The sequence below is a fragment of the Euprymna scolopes genome, chromosome 46 (genome assembly GCF_053919585.1).
Source record: "Euprymna scolopes isolate OS-2025 chromosome 46, ASM5391958v1, whole genome shotgun sequence".
NCBI classification, from domain to species: domain Eukaryota; kingdom Metazoa; phylum Mollusca; class Cephalopoda; order Sepiida; family Sepiolidae; genus Euprymna; species Euprymna scolopes.
In genome coordinates this window covers 85,498,143-85,519,201 of record NC_136527.1, presented here as the reverse complement: position 1 = coordinate 85,519,201, position 21,059 = coordinate 85,498,143, and the positions used below count along the sequence as shown (strand labels likewise).

At 39.8% G+C, this 21,059-nt stretch overlaps 1 long non-coding RNA gene across 1 annotated transcript in view; it reads left to right on the top strand.

Annotated features, from left to right (window-relative positions):
• The window catches only part of LOC145270728 (uncharacterized), a 57,446-nt gene extending 52,030 nt beyond the window's left edge, over positions 1-5,416 (top strand). Inside the window, exon 2 of the long non-coding RNA XR_013865539.1 lies at positions 3,197-5,416. This is a non-coding gene — a long non-coding RNA (uncharacterized LOC145270728). The remainder of the gene's footprint in view (positions 1-3,196) is intronic.
• The last annotated feature ends 15,643 nt before the right edge of the window (positions 5,417-21,059 follow it).

Below are 21,059 nucleotides of genomic sequence, written 5' to 3'. Positions count from 1 at the left end.
TTTGTTTACAAGCAATAACAATTTGTTGATTTATTTAAAATTAGTATTACACAGAGAAGCACTAATTTTATATTGTTTACAAGCAATAAACATTTGTTGATCGTTTAAAATAAGTATTACACAGAGAAGCACTAATTATATATTGTTTACAAGCAATAACAATTTGTTGATTTTTTAAAACTAGTATTACACAGAGAAGCACTAATCATATATTGTTTAAAAGCAATAACAATTTGTTGATTTTTTTTTTAAATTAGTATAACACAGAGAAACACTAATTTTGTATTGTTTACAAGCAATAACAATTTGTTGATTGTTTAAAAAAAGTATTACACAGAGAAGCACTAATTATATATTGTTTACAAGCCATAACAATTTGTTGATTTTTTTAAATTAGTATTACACAGAGAAGCACTAATTATATATTGTTTACAAGCAATAACAATTTGTTGATTGTTTAAAATAAGTATTACAAAGAGAAGCACTAATTATATATTGTTTACAAGCAATAACAATTTGTTGATTGTTTAAAATAAGTATTACACAGAGGAGCACTAATTATATTTTGTTTACAAGCAATAACAATTTGTTGATTGTTTAAAATAACTATCACACAGAGAAGCACTAATTATATATTGTTTACAAACAAATATTACATGAAAAAGTACTAATTATATTTTGTTTCTTTAACAATAACTAATTTGACTTTTTAATAAGTATTACATGAACTACAATGATATTTTGTTTACAAGCAATAACAATTTGTTGATTTTTTAAAATAAGTATCACACAGAGAAGCACTAATTATATATTGTTTACAAGCAATAACAATTTGTTGATTGTTTAAAATAACGATCACACAGAGAAGCACTAATTATATTTTGTTTACAAGCAATAACAATTTGTTGATTGTTTAAAATAAGTATCACACAGAGAAACACTAATTATATATTGTTTACAAGCAATAACAATTTATGGATTGTTTAAAATAAGTATAACACAGAAAAGCACTAATTATATATTGTTTATAAGCAATAACAATTTTTGGATTGTTTAAAATAAGTATCACACAGAAAAGCACTAATTATATATTGTTTATAAGCAATAACAATTTGTTGATTGTTTAAAATAAGTATCACACTGAAAAGCACTAATTATATATTGTTTACAAGCAATAACAATTTGTTGATTGTTTAAAATAAGTATCACACAGAGAAGCACTAATTATATATTGTTTACAAGCAATAACAATTTATTGATTGTTTAAAATAAGTATCACACAGAAAAGCACTAATTATATATTGTTTATAAGCAATAACAATTTGTGGATTGTTTAAAATAAGTATCACACAGAGAAGCACTAATTATATATTGTTTATAAGCAATGACAATTTGTTGATTGTTTAAAATAAGTATTACACATAGAAGCACTAATTATATATTGTTTACAAGCAGTAACAATTTGTTGATTGTTTAAAATAAGTATCACACAGAGAAGCACTAATTATATATTGTTTACAAGCAATAACAATTTGTTGATTGTTTAAAATAAGTATCACACAGAGAAGCACTAATTATATATTGTTTACAAGCAATAACAATTTGTTGATTTTTAAAATAAGTATTACACAGAGAAGCACTAATTATATATTGTTTACAAGCAATAACAATTTGTGGATTTTTCAAAATAAGTATCACACAGAGAAGCACTAATTATATATTGTTTTCAAGCAATAACAATTTGTTGATTGTTTAAAATAAGTATCACACAGAAAAGCACTAATTATATGTTGTTTACAAGCAATAACAATTTGTTGATTGTTTAAAATAAGTATTACACAGAGAAGCACTAATTATATATTGTTTACAAGCAATAACAATTTGTTGATTGTTTAAAATAAGTATCACACAGAGAAGCACTAATTATATATTGTTTACAAGCAATAATAATTTGTTGATTTTTTAAAATAAGTATCACACAGAGAAGCACTAATTATATATTGTTTACAAGCAATAACAATTTGTTGATTGTTTAAAATAAGTATCACACAGAAAAGCACTAATTATATATTGTTTACAAGCAATAACAATTTGTTGATTGTTTAAAATAAGTATCACACAGAAATACACTAATTATATATTGTTTACAAGCAATAACAATTTGTTGATTGTTTAAAATAACTATCACACAGAAAAGCACTAATTATATATTGTTTGTAAGCAATAACAATTTGTTGATTGTTTAAAATCAGTATCACACAGAAACGCACTAATTATATATTGTTTATCAGCAATAAAAATTTGTTGATTGTTTAAAATAAGTATCACACAGAGAAGCACTAATTATATATTGTTAACAAGCAATAACAATTTGTTGATTTTTTAAAATAAGTATCACACAGAAAAGTACGAATTATATATTGTTTACAAGCAATAACAATTTGTTGATTTTTCAAAATAAGTATCACACAGAGAAGCACTAATTATATATTGTTTACAAGCAATAACAATTTGTTGATTGTTTAAAATAAGTATCACACAGAAAAGCACTAATTATATATTGTTTACAAGCAATAACAATTTGTTGATTGTTTAAAATAAGTGGTTCACAGAAAAGCACTTATTATATATTGTTTACAAGCAATAACAATTTGTTGATTTTTTAAAATAAGTATCACACAGAAAAGCACTAATTATATATTGTTTATAAGCAATAACAATTTGTTGATTGTTTAAAATAAGTATCACACAGAAAAGCACTAATTATATATTGTTTACAAGCAATAAAAATTTGTTGATTGTTTAAAATAAGTATCACACAGAGAAGCACTAATTATATATTGTTTACAAGCAATAACAATTTGTGGATTTTTCAAAATAAGTATCACACAGAGAAGCACTAATTATATATTGTTTACAAGCAATAACAATTTGTTGATTGTTTAAAATAAGTATCACACAGAAAAGCACTAATTATATATTGTTTACAAGCGATAACAATTTGTGGATTGTTTAAAATAAGTATCACACAGAGAAGCACTAATTATATATTGTTTACAAACAAATATTACATGAAAAGTATTAATTATATTTTGTTCTTTAACAATGAATAATTTGTTGACATTTTTATAAGAATTTTTCAAAATTAAATATTATCGCAGGAAATCTATTTGATATATACATTTTATATTTTCAGACTTTGCAGCAATCAACAGAAATCAATTATTCATTTGATGATATGAGAAACCTGTGACAAATTTTGAAAAAATATCAGAAAGCAGAGAAATCATAGACTTGTGAAACACGTGACATACAATTTGATGCAAAGTAGTTCAAAACATTCAATACTTGTTACGTGAATGAATCCTTTAACATATGTAACAAAAATGCATAGACATTTTTAAAATACAAATGTTTAAAATTAAAATCAATACAAGTTAGAGTTGATAAAATAATCAACTAAAAATCGAAAAATGCACGAAAAATACTTATGAAAAAAATCATGTGTTTACTATAAAAGAAAACTTGAAGTCTAAGGCGAAACAAGATAAATCTTTTGGTAAAAATCTGGTGTATCAAATACTAACGGTTAAATAAAATAGAAACAAAGAGAAAAGAAAATCGAAAATTCTTTAATAAATGTAGGTTGTTTTCATTAGTGAAAAGTCATTTTTATTGTGGAACATTTGAACATATACTATAGACTAATAATTTTATTAAATTGTGTTTTTTCGCATTGAACTTAAGTTTGTTTGACTATATGCAAAGTAATATGAAAAACAAACTACATTCTTTTGAAGTATGTAGTTCCTGTTTTACAAAGAAGTCACATTTATTGCAACATATGACAACACACACGACAGCCAAACCACATTCTTGTGAAGTATGTGGTGCTTCTTTTGCACGGAAGTTACATTTGTTGCGACATATACGAACACATACAGGAGAAAAACCATATTCTTGTGAAGTATGTGGTTCTCCTTTTACAGAGAAGTCGAATTTGTTACGACATATCTTAACACATACAGGAGACAAACCACATTCTTGTGAAGTATGTGGTTCTTCTTTCGCACAAAAATCAGATTTGTTGAGTCATATACGAACACATACAGGAGACAAACCACATTCTTGTGAAGTATGTGGTTCTTCTTTTGCACATAAATCAACTTTGGTCAATCATATACGAACACATACAGGAGACAAACCACATTCTTGTGAAATATGTGGTCATTCTTTTACAGAGAAGTCTAATTTGTTGCGACATATGCAAACACATACAGGAGAAAAACCACATTCTTGTGAAGTATGTGGTTCTTCTTTTACACGGAAGTCGCATTTGTTGCGACATATGTTAACACATACAGGAGACACACCACATTGTTGTGAAGTATGTGGTTCTTCTTTCGCAGAGAAATCAACGTTGTTCAAGCATATACGAACACATACAGGAGACAAACGGCAATATTGTGATCTATTTGTTGCTTCTTTTACACATAAATAAACTTTGTTGCAACATATGTTAAGACATACCGGAGAAAAAAAACACCTTTTTTTGAAGTATGTGCTTTTTTTACACAAAAGTCACATTTGTTTCAACATGTTTTCGCATACAGGAAACAAACCACATTCTTTTTAATTATGTGGTTCTTCTTTTCACGTAAGTCACATTTGGTTCCACACATGTTAAAACCACATACTTATGAAGTATGTGGTCCTCATTTTGAATACAAGTCAGCTTTGTTGTATCATATACAAACACATACATATGTATATGAAAACTGGAATCTTAAAGAGATATCAATCATACCAGTTATTATAGGTACCACAGTGCTTTTGGAGAAGAATCTGAAGCCTTACTCTACTAATATTCCTGATGAACCAAATGCAAAAGAGATCCAGACAATTGCACGTAAGGGAACAATGAGGATACTAAAAAGAGCTCGCGGTTGATTTCAATGAAAACCAGGGCAATGTTGGCAGCTGGTTTACTGCCCCATACCCAGTAGTACAATCTTCATAGGAAGAAAATTAAAATAAGAGAGAAAACACATTCGTGTGAAGTATTTGGTGTTTTTTTGCATGGAAGTCACATTTGTTCCAACATATGCGAACATATACAGGGCACCCCAGGTCGTGGGCCCCTTGATTTCTGAGAACTTCGACTACAGTAAAATAAAACAAAAAACGGCAGAAACAATATTCTTGTGGAGGGTGATGATAAAACATCGAATTTGACTCCTAGAATGCCGACTCCAACTCTAACTACTTTGATATCTTTGACTCCTACTCTGACTCTGAGCCCTATGTAGAAAACTATACTGCCTCCCACGCCTATTCAGCATGCATTTTATAATTTTCATGAATATCATTTTTCACGTTTAACATTCCCTTGAATGATAAATATTTTTTTGTTTTTGTTCTGTTTTTTGTTTTCTTTACTTTGCTTAGTTTGAAACTCCCCCCCCCCCGAAAAACTCAACCACGTTCTTTTCCAGTTTAAATGATTACTTCCACGCTCTGTACTAAGGCTAGAGATAAAATACCATTAGGCAGGATAAATTTTCTGAAATTAACACAAACGCAGATTTATTTTTTCTACCATAGAAGTCAGAAGAACTTTAAGTAATATACTTAATATCTACAATTGCCATATGCTCGCTTGTGTAAAGAAAGAGGCCTCGTTGATATCTCTACCAAACCACTGGATATAGCTTATAATTAACTGTTACTATAATTGAAATCTACAGTGATCTTAGCTGCATCACTAGGACTATTTTCTGAATAGATACAATTGTTTTGTCTCCAACCTTAACGACTGCCTATAAGTATAAATTCCGAATCTCGACGAAATAATTGTTTCTCTTTACCTCCAAGACGACTGCCTATGTCTAACCTGCATGCAAAGTAGGGGAAAAGAAGCGAAAAATTTTATTCCTTTTTCCCAAGCTAAAACAATACTTGAAACTCTAAATCCTAATGAAACTTTACTGCATTCTGTAAGTTAATAACCCCGACCCTTGAAAGTTAACAATCTGCACCCCCCTTCTAGCCGCCACTAAAACCCTACATTATACACATATCTTAGCCTCAAGCTCCTAACTTTCACATGCTAACCGCTTTTAGGCCATCACTATACATTTCTACCTCTGACATGCATTAGAGTTCATTCCTATCCAGTTTTGTACTTACCAACCAAAGGGTGCAAAGCGATCTTCATTACATTTACAATTGCCTCTTCCTAGATGGTTTTGAAATGAACAATGCTAAACCGAATCCGATACTCCTGGCTAAGCAAAACGCTCGATGACTCTTAAATGAAAACCGTAATTATCTCCTTTAATAGCAGAAACAATAACACAACTTCTATATATTTGCATCGACTGAAAATTTGCCCAAATATTTACTTAATTATACATACGGAATACGCCATGACTATAAATGTACCTCCAGTTATACCCTTACAGTACTGCACCTACATCTAAACCCTCGTAAATCTAAATATACAGTGACTGGGCAAAATTCTTAGCTCAATTCCTAATACCTACTCAAACTATAACGTTATCCTGAACGTAAACTTACATACAGTTTTAAAAAATGGAAAAACCAAAAGGTAAAGTCTTAATCCGCACTAACGCCTTTCTAACAAGCCTGCTCACATAACTGCTTCCACTGTATGTCCCTAAATCACTTGGAGGAGTGTAACTATTCATTAGATATATAACCTCTACAGACTAACCCTGTAGCATTAACTAACAACGCTGGGTCACAGAAATACCTGGATTAGGACCCAGGCGCTGAGCAAACCCTCTCAGGGCTGACAGACCTAGTAGATCTTCCCAAATCACCCGTCTATGAGAAGGAAAACTCTGAAACTAAACCAAAAAGGAGGGAGGCCTCTCCAGTCTTGGATGATAACCTTCCTAGAACTTGTGACTCAAACAAATTCCCGGTCTGCAAACCTAAATTGCTTAAGGAGTAGATAGGCTCTGTCTATCGCCTGGCTTCCATACTCCTTCTTTGCCTATTAGTCAAGCGCAGAGACACTATCAAAGTGAAGTGACAAAACATTTAGTGGTACATCTTGTTTCTTGTCTAGGGCAATGAATGCCGTTCCCCCACTTTCAACACATCCCACCCCTCAAAACTGGGCACTTGGGAGTGCTTGAGTACCACACATGCCTATGCAATTAGATTGGGGTGATCTCTGATGGGTATCGGATTGACAGTTCCTGGCTGCTGTTTTCGACTGGTACTACAGGAACCCTAATTCTTTGGTAGCGCTTAGAGTGGCTGCTCCATCATCAGTTGTATAATATCGGGATGTTTGTAGTGCCATGTCGCGCATGGAAAGGGACCCTGCACTCATCCCCGATGGGTTTTCCTGAGGCCACAGTCCTAGTTGAAGAAAGGTCATCTAATGGTCTACTTGTGTTGCATGTCTGATAACCTGCACAACCTCTTGTTCAGCCCCCTTTACTAAAACTCTTTAAAAACATGATGATAGTACAATAAAAAATAAGTGTAAACCAGGCTTAGGGACAAACAAATCGAACTTGCTCCCTCCCTTAAGCCTTGCATTCACTAACATCCGTGGGCTTAGAACTAATTTAGCTGATGTCAAAGCATTTCCCCTAACAAACACCCCGGATATCTTAGCACTAAGCGAGACTAACCTACACTCTTCAATCCCCTCTAACCACTTTAACATGCCTGGCTATCTCCCACTCTGCCGTAACGACTGTCACAGAGTCTACATTCATAACACCCTCCCCCTGTCTAGAGAAACACACCTTGAAACGGACGATCTAGCCTTTATGTGCTTTAGACTAAACATACAACATAACATTAGTTACTTTTATTTTCTCTACCGCTCTCCCTCGACCCAGGACTGCACCATAATAAACAAAGTCTCTGACAGCATAGACACGGCACTCTCCCTCGACACTAGCGCACAAGTACATGTATTTGGTGATTTTAGTGTTCACCACAAAAACTGGCTTGGATTCTCTACTCACACAGACCAAACGGGCAGCACAACACATAGTTTCGCTATATCTCACTCCCTATCAAAAATGGTTACGTTTCCAACCCGTTTCCCTGACCAGCAAGCACAACATGCATCACTTCTAGATCTGTTCCCTGACAGCCCACTCGGGAACGCTGACCATGCAGTGATAATGGTAGAAATCGCCCTAAACTCTAGACCCAAAACTGAAGAGCCAGTGCTCAAAACAACGAGATATCATAAAAAGGCTGACTGGGAAGCCATCAGGGATCTTATCAGAGATGCCCCATGGGGAAATATTTTTTCTTTTCCTGCTGAACAGTGCGCAAATGAGACGACTGAATGGTTCAAAAAAGCAATTGAAGCACATGTTCTCATGCGGAAATTTTATAGCAAGCCCAACTGTTCCCAATGGTTTACTTCTACTTGCGCAACTGCGATTGCTCAAAGGCAGCATGCCTACCAAAAATTTAACCGACATAAGTCCAGTTCAAATAAACATAAGTATATAGAATCTAGAAGTAATGTTAGGAAAGAAATAACGACAGCTAAGAGAAAATTTACGGAAACCACTAAAAAAAACGCATTAAAACACAAAAATTAGGAACTCGTGACTTCTGGGAAATCTACAACAGTGGAGTAAATAATGGGCAATCAACAATTCCCCCACTAACCAACAATCACGAGGTTGTTTGCTCAGCAACCGACAAGGCTAATATGCTTGCCAGCTGGTTTGCCTCAAACTCCACACTGAACCCTTCCAACCACCCCCTGCCGGATTTTCCTTTGCGGACAGACGCCACGCTAGACGATCTGAAAACGACCCCTGCTCAGGTGCATGCTATCATAAAAAACCTTGACACTTAAAAAGCATGTGGACCCGATCTCATTCCAGCTGTGCTATTAAAAAAGTGCTCAGCCGAAGTAGCTCCAGTTATCTCCAAACTCTACAACAAATGCCTTAATGAATCATGATTTCTAGGCTGGTGGAAAACTGTCTCTGTGGTACCAGTATTCAAGAATTCTGACGAAAGAACAGACCCAGTAAATTATCGCCCCATTAGCCTCCTCCCACTTTTCGCCAAAATATTTGAGACCATAATTAACCATGCTCTAGTCCATCACCTTACAGATGTTAAACTTCTGACTGGCAAACAATATGGATTTAGATAAGCCCGTTCCACAGCAGATATCCTCACTGTAATCTCTGAACGTATATACCATGCACTGGACAAAGAGGAGGAGGCAGAGTGGTAGCTCTAGATATATCAAAGGCTTTTGAAGGGTATGGCATGAGGATCTCCTCAGGAAAATTAGATCATACGGTATCACTGGAAGAATACTTTACATAATTAAATCCTTCTTAGATAAGAGAAAAATCCAGGTTGTCCTGGATGGTCGTACGTCTAAACAATATGATATAAATGCGGGAGTGCCTCAGGGGTCTATCCTTGGTCCTCTATTGTTCCTACTATTTATTAATGACCTCCCCGACAAAATTGCCTCTGAGATGGGCATATATGCTGATGACACCACACTCTATAGCAGGCACGACAGGAAAGCAAATGAACATATATCTAAAGTAATGGCAGAAACACTAGAGGATGACCTCCAATCAGTAGTGGAATGGGGACAAAAATGGATGGTCACGTTCAATGCCACCAAGACAAAACTGGTTTCATTCAATAATTACAAGAAACCTTCTCTACCACCTATAGCAATGGCCAACAACTCTTTATCTGAGAGTATGTCTTTCAAGCTCCTTGGCCTAACGTTCACAGGAAACATGAGTTGGAACAATTACATCGAGGGCATTGCCAGGGCCGCTGTGAGGAAGGTGGGCTCTCTCTCTAACACCCGAAAGTATCCTGTACCTCTATAAGGCCACTATTCGCCCATGTATGGAGTATTGCTGTCATATTTGGGCCGGTGCATCGGCTACTAGTCCCTCGCTCCTTGACAGGGTTCAAAAGAGAGTCGCAAATCTGATAGGCCCTAAACTGGCATCTAAACTTCAAATGAACATATATCTAAAGTAATGGCAGAAACACTAGAGGATGACCTCCAATCTGTAGTGGAATGGAGACATAAATGGATGGTCACATTCAATGCTGCCGAGACTAAAGTGGTTTCGTTCAATAATTACAAGAAACCTTCTCTACCACCAATAGCAATGGCCAGTGACTCCCTGTCTGAGAGTACATCTTTCAAACTGCTTGGCCTAACGTTCACAGAAAACCTGAGTTGGAACAATTATATTGAAAACATTGGCAGGGCCGCTGCGAAGAAGGTATGCTCTCTCTACCATGCTAGAAAACTACTGACACCTGAAAGTATCCTGTACCTCTATAAGGCCACCATTCGCCCATGTATGGAGTATTGCTGTCACATTTGGGCTAGTGCATCTGCTACTAGTCTCTCGCTCCTAGACAAGGTTTAAAAGAGAGTCGCCAATCTGCTAGGCCCTGAACTAGCATTTAAGCTTCAGCCTCTGTCCCATCGACGAAATGTTGTATCCCTCTGCCTCTTCTACAAGTATTTTAGCGGTGAATGCTCTGACGAACTGCAGACACTTGTGTCCCCACGACGTAGACACACTCGACAAACCCGACAGGTAGCTAAATCCCACCCCCACACAGTTTCTTCCCCAGAACTGCTAGACTCTGGAATTCCATTCCAGGTCCCTGCTTCCCCAACTGTACTGACATGCAGAAGTTCAAGTGTAACGTGAACCGACACCTTGCTGCCCAAATCCCAACATAGTGGCCTAGTAGTTGCTGCCCCTAATAGTAGCCACCTACACCACAGTGGCAATGTGTCTTGTTTGGGGTGAAAATGTAATAAAAAATATATATATACTCACATATACACTCAACCAGTTTTATTTTTTAATTATATTTTCACCCCAAACAAGGCGCATTGCCACTTATCAGGGTAAACATGGTACTAAGTAGGGATTTGGGCAGCAAGATGTCGGGTCACGTTACACTTGAACTTCTGCACATCAGTGCTGTTGGGGAAACATGGACCTGGAATGGAATTCTAAAGTCTAGCAGCTCTGGAGAAGAAACTACTGGAGTAGAAAGATCTTTGACATCTAGGGATCTTTACTCTGTTGGGTGGGATTTTGCATCCTGTCGGGTTTGTCGATGGTGTCTGCGTCGTGGGGGCACAAGTGCTTGTCGTTCGTCAGAGCATTCACCATTAAAATACTTGTAGAACGGGCAGAGGGACGCAACATTTCGTCGATGGGACAGAGGCTGAAGCTTGGATGCCAGTTCAGGACCAATCAGATTGGCGACTCTCTTTTGAACCTTGTCTAGGAGTGAGAGACTATTGTCAGATGCGCCAGCCCAAATATGACAGGTACAGGATACTTTCGGGTGTTAGTAGTTTTCTAGCACAGTAAAGAGAGTACTTTCAGATAGGGAGTCATTGGCCATTGCGATTGGTTGTAGAGAACGTTTCTTGTAATTGTTGAAGGAAAGAAGTTTAGTCTTGGCAGCATTGAATGTGACCATCCATTTTTGCCCCCACTCCACTACAGAATTCTTGAATACTAGTATCATAGAGACAGTTTTCCAACAACCCAGAAAGAAAGATTCATTAAGGCATTTGTTGTAGAGTTTAGAGCGAACAGGAGCTACTTTGACGGGGCACTTTTTTAATAGAACAGTCGGGATGAGATCAGCTCCACATGCTTTTGAAGTGTCAAGGTATTTTATGATAGCTTGTACCTGTTGTTTTCAGATCGTCTAGCGTGTCATCTGTCCGCAAAGGAAAGTTAGGTAGGGGTTGTTCAGAGGGTCCAGAGTTGGCGGCAAACCGACAGGCAAGCATGTTAGCCTTCCCGGTTGCTGAGCAAAAAACCTCCTGATTGTTGGTTATTGGGGGAAATCTCAATTGCCCATTTTTTCCAACACTGTTGTAGATTTTCCAGAAGTTGTGCGTCCCTAATTTTTCTGCTTCAATGTGTTTTTTAGTGGTTTCAGTAGATTCGTTATTAGCTGTGGCTATTTCTTTCATATAGTTACTTCTGGATTCTATATACTTCTGTGGTCTCATTTGCGCACTGTTCAACAGGAAGAGAAAAAATATTTCCCCATGGGGCATCTCTGATAAGATCCCTGATGGCTTCCCAGTCAGCCTTTTTATGATATCTCGTTGTTTTGAGCACTGGCTCTTCAGTTTTCGTTCTAGAGTTTAGGGCGATTTCGACCATTATCATTGCATGATCAGCGTTCCCAGGTGGGCTGTTGGCATTCATGATACAATCATTGGAAACTGTCGTTAGAAGCAGATCTAGAAGTGATGCGTGTTGTTCTTGCTGGTCTGTGAAACGTAACCATTTGTGATAGGGAGTGAGCTATAGAGAAGCTATGTGTTGTGCTACCCGCTGCGTCTGTGTAAGTACAGAATCCAAGCCAGTTTCTGTGGTGGACATTGAAGTCACCAAATACATGTACTTGTGCGCTAGTGTCGAGGGAGAGTGCTGTGTCTATGCTGTCAGAGACTTTGTTTATTATGGTACAGTCCTGGGTCGAGGGAGAGCGGTAGAGAAAATAAAAGTAGATAATGTCTATGATGGCTTCCTAGTCAGCCTATTTATAATATCTCGTTGTTTTGAGCATTGGTTCTTCAGTTTTGGTTTATGAGTTTAGGGCGATTTCAACCATTATCACTGCATGATCAGCGTTCCCAAGTGAGCTGTCTGCATTCGTTATACAATCATCAGGAACGAATATAGACTCTAAGCCTGCATATATCTATCCGAATCCTCACTGCGAAGACGGGGGTATCCTGTCATGTCAAAGTAGTTAGAACCCAGAGAACTTGTGCGTGTCACAGAACACGAACATGTGTCTTAAATACAGACTATTCATCAGTCTAGTGGACATCCCGGTGTGAAAAGGACAAGGTACTTTGTGAAGTTAGCCAATCCTCTAATAACTGAAATTTAAGTACGGTCGGTGGTTGGGGATCGTAAAGAATGCCAGTCCATAGATCCAATCCAGGTGCATTGGAAGCCAGGTAGGCTTGATGTTCTGGAAACCTGGAGCACGATTGCTATGGATATAACCCATTTTGGATATAACCCATTTTGGATATAACCCATTTTGGATATAACCCATTTTGGATATAACCCATTTTGGATATAACCCATTTTGGATATAACCCATTTTGGATATAACCCATTTTGGATATAACCCATTTTGGATATAACCCATTTTGGATATAACCCATTTTGGATATAACCCATTTTGGATATAACCCATTTTGGATATAACCCATTTTGGAACTCAGTTGTACTTGACAATGATAGACAGTGACCCTAGCCATTTTGCTATTTGGGGGCAGTTGTACCGACAGGATTCTGAACTGATTGGACTATTTCGTTTGATCATACCTCTAGAACATCACCAACATGACCTCCCTCAACACCAAACCATGCCTGATCGCCGCAATATGTCGTTTTAGTTTTGTTTTCATTATGACGACAATTTTATTGTTCTACCCTGCAAAACCTTGATTTCAATAGCTAAAACTTGGCCAACCTTCACCTTTATTCTGCCGTGTCCTTGGCAATTCAATGTCTTTCTGTCGTCCTGCTAACAAAAGCTGCATACAGCTTTAATCACCAGCGTCTGAATCCATCAACACCTTTAACTCTGGTTCATCTACGTGTAATTTCATGGTAGGGAGTGTAATATATTGGACAGGATTATCTCCCTTGCACTTCAATGAACTACCACTAGAGGACGCGACAGTCTTGAAATCTGTTCTTTTTGTAAATAAAAGGACCGGGAGACGATCTTTCCCTACGAGACGTACTGTCTACCGATCTATCTATAATGTTATTTTGTCTTGTGCATTTTTATTCATTATGCATTGTTAATGTTTGATATACTTCAATTGGCGACGAATAACGAATAATGCGGAGGAGTAACAAGACAATTTAAAATTAAAAGCGAACACCCACAACAAATCGAACGAGGAAAAGTTGCCGAGTAGCGGATAAAAATGGCTTTATTAGGCACAATTGGAGAATGGAACAGTGCGGAAGAAGAATGGTCGCACTATATTGAGAGAGTAAAGTTGTTTTTTTTACTGCCAATGATGTGTTGAATGAAGGTAAGAAACGTGCTATATTTTTGTCGGTTATTGGGGCAAAAAATTATGCTATTCTCAGGGGTTTAGCCGAAAACAGGCCAGAGCAGAAAACATTTGAAGAACTATGTATTCTGATGGAGAGGCACATCTGGCCGGCCCCCAACGAGATACATGAACGTTTCTTATTCAACACGAGAGACAAACAAGAAGGTGAGTCCATTAGTGAATATGTGGCCACACTGAGAAAAATGTCGGAACATTGCAACTTTGAAGAAAAAGTAAATGAACACATACGTGATCGTTTGGTTGTGGGAGTGAAAGATGAGAAGATACAGGAGCGCTTGCTGGGCGAAAGAATGCTAACTTTGCACAAGAATGTAGTAGGCAAAAAATAAATAAATAAATGTTCTGTCAGCAACAGTACAACTTCAAAATAGTCAATATCGCCCACCTCCAGAAGAGAGGGAATTCCTGTCCGTGATAACCGTGGTAAAAGAAGACACACTCCAATCGCCAGAAACACCCACACACACAGTTTGCAGGACACTGCCAACTCGTCTCTAGCCTCCTGCTTTTATAGTGGCCGGGAATTATCCATTTGCATAATCACATGAGACAGAAACGTGATTTTCCGAGAGTTGCATGGGGTAAATGCTAATAAAAACCCCCGGACGCCATCTTAGAATTCTCTTTTTCCCCCCAACTGGTGACACAACAGACATACCCGAGGTAAGCTCTTTTTCCCCTCATTTTAGTTATTGCTGCTTCTGCTACACTCCCCCCTGATCTCATGATCACAAATGGGGCAGGGGGCAGTCGTCTCTGTCTGGTACTTCTCCGAAGAACCGGAGGCAGCACTTCCTCCCTGCCATCCTCCTCATCGCCATTATTGCCACCAGTCTACTCCATAGGCGGTGTTTCACAATCAGGGCAGGAGGGCAGTATTCGTTTCTGTCGGGTACTCCTTCGTAGAGGCAAGACGGGTGGTCCTTCCTCCGCTTCTTCAGTATGTACATTATATGGCTCAAAATCCTCTTCGTCGTCCTGCATCATACTCTCTGTCTTTTCAGAAGATATCATACTGCCTGAGTCTCCCTCTTCCTCCGATGTAACAACATAATGGCGAGGGCGCAAATCCTTCACGTGACGAGGCACACCGTCCACCAAAATCGACTGAGGGCTGATCACCTTGGTCACCTCACCCTTGCCGAACCTCGTGGTACATCGATTTTGCGGTCTTCTGACCCATACGCGATCTCCAACCTGGTAAAAGCTGTTCTTGGGACCTGGGGACGCAGTTGCGAGATTGGTCTCCTTTACTCGAACTTCGTATTGATAAATCCTGTTGGCAGGCGCAGTGGAGGGAGATGTGTCGTCTCTTGGTGTGATGTTATACCAGTAGACAGCCTCCTGTATGGGACAACACATTCTAGCCGCTATTCGTTTCACTGTACGATGACATCGCTCCGCTATGCCATTCCCGGCTGGAGCGTATGCACAACGGAATCGCAAGTGAACTCCCCATTTACATGCAAATGCTTGGAACATATTGCTGCAGAAAGCTGTGTCATTGTCTAAAAGGAGTTCATGCGGCGCGCCACGCTCGAGGAACACTGCCTCCAACTGATGAATCACGCTTGCCGAGTCCTGCCTTGCCAATTTCCTCCAAATGGAGAAACGCGATGGACCACAGTCTGTTAAAGTTAAAAAATGGAAGGTGCCATAATGCGTGATATCCATTCCAATTCTCGTTAACTTCCAGCTTTCCCTTTTCCCACCTGACTGGCGCTGGGTCAATGGACTGACATTCCTCGCATTTCTGTATGACCGTTCTGACAGTTGCTTTTGTCGTGGTTGGACATCTTCTCCTGACAAAGTAGGTAGTGCGTCGCACCCCCGGATGTCCACTATCTTTGTGAATAGCCATGATTTGACTCTCATCCAGCTCGTCTGTGTGGACCGCGCCTATCACTGGGTTAAGACCGTTTTTCTTTTTCATTGCCTCAAATCACCGCTGTGGCACTCGTGTCAGTCGGTCAGCAATGTTTCGTGCTGATGGAACCAGCGTCACATCCACTGTCAGCCCGTACTCTTTCACGAGCTCCTTAAGAGTGCTTAATCGCCTCCTAATAAGCATCTCGCTTGCTGCTTTGGTGCGTACTCGCGCATTTCCAGTTAGCGTGTCCGAGACCCAATGGTATACGCAAACAGAATCTGTCTTTATGTGTAGCACCTTGCTCTGCCACTGGAGAGCCAAATTGATGCCTTTCAATACGGCATCCAGTTCAGCCAAGTTGATATGTTGAGAGTCATCTTCAGGTCGCAGCCAACATGCATCTTCCAGCACAGTTTCACACATCTCCAAGGCTGCCCCAATTGCTAGGGAGCTAGCATCGACCCATACATTCAGCTCTTCGCCGTCCACACACCAATTTCCCTGTGCCGGATCGTTCTGCTGTGCAGATTTTAAGGTTTCGAACATCATACGATGTAGTACAGCGTCCCTTGCTTCATCATCCCAGCCCTTCGTTACCGAACTTACTTTCCTTCTGAGTATTCCGCAAGCCACACGAAGCCAACCGCACACCGGAAAGTGCCCGACAAGTCGACCACACAGGGAAAAGATTGTTCGTCGCGTAACAATACTGGGAGCCTCCGGAATTGCATTTCCTCGCTTCCACCGCAGTTCATTGCGTTCCATCCTGACTGCCAATCCCAGCACCCGTGCACCGTCCTTCAACTGCTCCGGGTTCTTGCACTCCAACCCGAACTGCGCGAGGTGTTTTCTCACACGGGTCGTGGGCACCACGTCTTCATTGACAAAAATGTCATCAATGTAAGCAGATGCTGCGCGGCTTATAACTTCTTCCTGAGATAGTACTTCGCTGACAATTGCTCTCATTATCAAGGGAGCCACATTCAAACCAAACCCCAGACGGGTCAGACAGTATTTTTTCCCATCGATTTCCACAGTCTGGTATGGCCACAGTGTCTCATGGACCCGGACTTGTAGGTATGCTCTTCTGAGGTCCAGTAGAGACACGTTAGCACCTTTTTGTCTCCACTCACGCAGCTTAGCTGCACAAACATCTGCGTTGGCCGTAAATGCGTCTATGTAATGATTTAGCTCCCGGTAGTCCATTACCGGGCGCACTTTGGCTTTGTTCTGCTGTATCACAGCCATCAGGGGAATTAGACCTTTGGGGGGTCCCAATTTATCCTCTGGGTATGGCACGAGCCAACCATTATCTATCCAGGTGTGGAGCTCCTGCGTGTATTCTTCACGAATTTCTGCTGGCACTGGGTACTCTGACACTCGATTATGCAGCCTTTCAGGGGGGTGGTCCACAGACCATTTCCACGATGCGGTCCACGTTCGGTTTTGATGGTCAAAGGTAGCAGTGAAATCTGGTTCATCGATAGAAATGGCTGCGCATTTAATACTTTTCCTGGCGCCCAGCCGCACTGATCCTGTAGGCTTGACAACGACACCTCCTAGAGCTTTTATGGCGTCGATCCCTAGAAGCAAGTCAAATCCCAGTGGCTTGCCATGCACCACCAACACAGACACACCTTCATCAGTGGATACAGAGACCGTTCCAACACCGCAGCACGCATGGGACATTCCACCAATTGTGTTGACATTTACGTTTGTTTTTCTCCAAGACCGGCACCGGTCTGCATGTAAAATTGTCCTGGAGTGGCCTTTAACATCGCATTTGAAACAGGTCACGTTAACAGGATTATTCTGGGCCCTGTTGTTGGGTGAGCGTGTGGCCGCAACCACATCCTGATTTTGTTCGCCAGTCGTCGTCAAAATTCTTGCTCTCGACATTAGCTCCCCCATGGTCAGGGCTTTGATGTTCGGCACCTGTTGAAGAGCAATTGAGATGGTGTCAGGGAATCCAGTGACAAAAATTAATTTTGTGAGTCTCTCTGAGCTTTCTCCTGTGAATCCGGCCAATCCAACCAACTGCCTGATTTTGTTGGCGTACACATCCACACGTTCACCAGCCCATCTAACCATTGTTATTTTTCTATATGCTGCAAACGCGTCATCAGTAAATGCCTCCTTTAATCGAGCCTCAATCTGGTCTATTTTCTTTTGATCGTCCTCCTCCATTTCCATGTAGAGGGCCAGCGCATCGCCTTCCAGGTATAAAGGTAGCAGACTCGCTACGTCATCCACCTGCTGAAGTTGTGCGACAAGTCTCACTTTTTTCAGCCACGCTACAACGTCTCCCTCGCCAGAGAACGGCTTGAACATATCACTGCTTATCCGCACCTTCGCCATATTCGGGCCGAAATAGCTTGAAACAAAATGTAGTAGGCAAAAAAAAAAAATAAATAAATGTTCTGTCAGCAACAGTACAACTTCAAAATAGTCAATATCGCCCACCTCCAGAAGAGAGGGAATTCCTGTCCGTGATAACCGTGGTAAAAGAAGACACACTCCAATCGCCAGAAACACCCACACACACAGTTTGCAGGACACTGCCAACTCGTCTCTAGCCTCCTGCTTTTATAGTGGCCGGGAATTATCCATTTGCATAATCACATGAGACAGAAACGTGATTTTCCGAGAGTTGCATGGGGTAAATGCTAATAAAAACCCCCGGACGCCATCTTGGAATTCTCTTTTTCCCCCCAACTGGTGACACAACAGACATACCCGAGGTAAGCTCTTTTTCCCCTCATTTTAGTTATTGCTGCTTCTGCTACACCATTGAAATAGCAGTGTCTATGGAATCGGCAAGGAAATATTCCAAGTTGATGTTGGGAGCACAGACGAGTGGAAGTGAAACGTCCGTACACAGGTTACCATTAAAACGAGAGTGTTATCGTTGTGGAAGCACTGGCCACCAAGCTGACAAGTGCCAGTTTAAAAACAAGGAATGTTTTAAATGCAGGTTAATAGGGCATACTCGTCAGAAGTGTAGGCAAGAAGAGAGCAGGCCTCCTAACTCCGCAAAACGAGGTAAGGAAGGCATAGCGCCTCTTCCAGACAAAGTAGCCGCCATGACAGAGGCACCTCGACTGCAAAACATCACAGAATTAACAGCCTACCCAGGGGCACTTAACTATTATCATAGTCTTTTGTCAAACTTATCAACTATACTTGAACCGCTTCACAACTTAATGAGGAAAGGTGCTCCCTGGGTATGGGGTGCTGGACAAACCAGGGCTTTTGCAGAAACAAAGAAAATGCTGTGTTCTGCACCTCTTTTAACTCATTTTGATCCATCTAGACCGATTCTGGTGCAAGTAGATGCTTCTCCCTATGGACTGGGAGCTGTAATGACTCACAAAATGGAAGATGGAAGGGAGAAACCAGTATGCTACGTATCACGAACGCTGTCTGAGGCAGAACGGAATTATGCGCACATTGAGAAGGAGGGGCTGGCCCTAGTCTTTGCGGTGAAAAAGTTGCACCAATATCTGTATGGGAATAATTTTATGTTGTTCACTGACCACAAACCGTTATTGGGGTTGTTTGCTGAAAACAAGCCGATCCCTTCTCTTGCTGCTGCCAGAGTTCAATGCTGGGCCATATTTCTGGCTGCCTATAATTACAGGTTGGAGTATCGTGCCGGGTCCCTTAATGGAAATGCAGATTGCCTCAGTCGTCTTCCAATCAGTGTGCAGGAGCAAGATGTCACACCTAATTCTAACAGGATACACATGATGAACTTGGTTGATGCTCCAGTGACTGTGGCGGCAGTAAGATTGGAGACAAGAAGAGACCCTACTTTGAGTCGGGTGTACGAATACATCCTGAATGGCTGGAGTAGGTGTATTCCAGACACGCCAATGAAGCCCTACTTCAACAAAAGGACAGAGTTGACATGTGAAGATGGTACCGTATTATGGGGGAGTAGAGTAGTAATTCCGGCTATACTCAGAACAAAAGTGTTGCAGCAATTACATCAGACACACATAGGGATCGTGCGAATGAAGGCCCTTGCTCGCAGCTATGTGTGGTGGCCGAATCTTGATGCAGATATTGAGAGAGCCGGTAAAGCTTGTGGAACCTGCATACATTATCAAAGCAACCCCGGCAAGGCTCCCATTCATTGCTGGGAATATCCAAGTTCACCATGGGAGAGAGTCCACTTAGATTATGCGGGTCCATTTTTGGGGCACATGTTTTTGATAGTAGTGGATGCTCATTCAAAGTGGACTGAAGTTTGCATTACAAAATCATCTTCTGCTATGACCACAATTGAAAGCATTGAGAGCAGGCATATGGAAGAGGTTGCAGAGACTCCAGCAGTGGTAGAAAAATCGGCATCACCACCCTCTCGCAAGTCAGGGCGTATTCGGAGACCACCAAAAAAATTTGAAGACTATGTTCGTGATCCAGAGTAAGATTGAAGGGATGTAATATATTGGACAGGATTATCTCCCTTGCACTTCAATGAACTACCACTAGAGGGCGCGACAGTCTTGAAATCTGTTCTTTTTGTAAATAAAAGGACCAGGAGACGATCTTTCCCTACGAGACGTACCGTCTGCCGATCTATCTATAATGTTATTTTGTCTTGTGCATTTTTATTCATTATGCATTGTTAATGTTGATATACTTCAGGGAGTTTCTCAGTGGGGGGCTGATGCTAATGGCCCCATCCTCTGACATTCCTTTGGCACTGCGATGCTATGTGTTCATGTTGACTGCAACTGAAACAACATATCTCACAAATGAATTTTACACACGAGACCATCCGATCTCTCTTGACGATTTTGAGAACAGTCGCCATGTGTTTTATTTCACATCCAGAATGAGACACGTAGATGTTTAATGTGTTGTTGTAAACCAGAGAAGAATGTGTATGTTACCCAACATTTGAGTAATGGTTGACTACAAACTGAACTAGGCATTGCATCTCTGCAAAAGTCTCGTCTACCGTTTCATCTGAGCATAGTGACAAAAATAATTATTTCA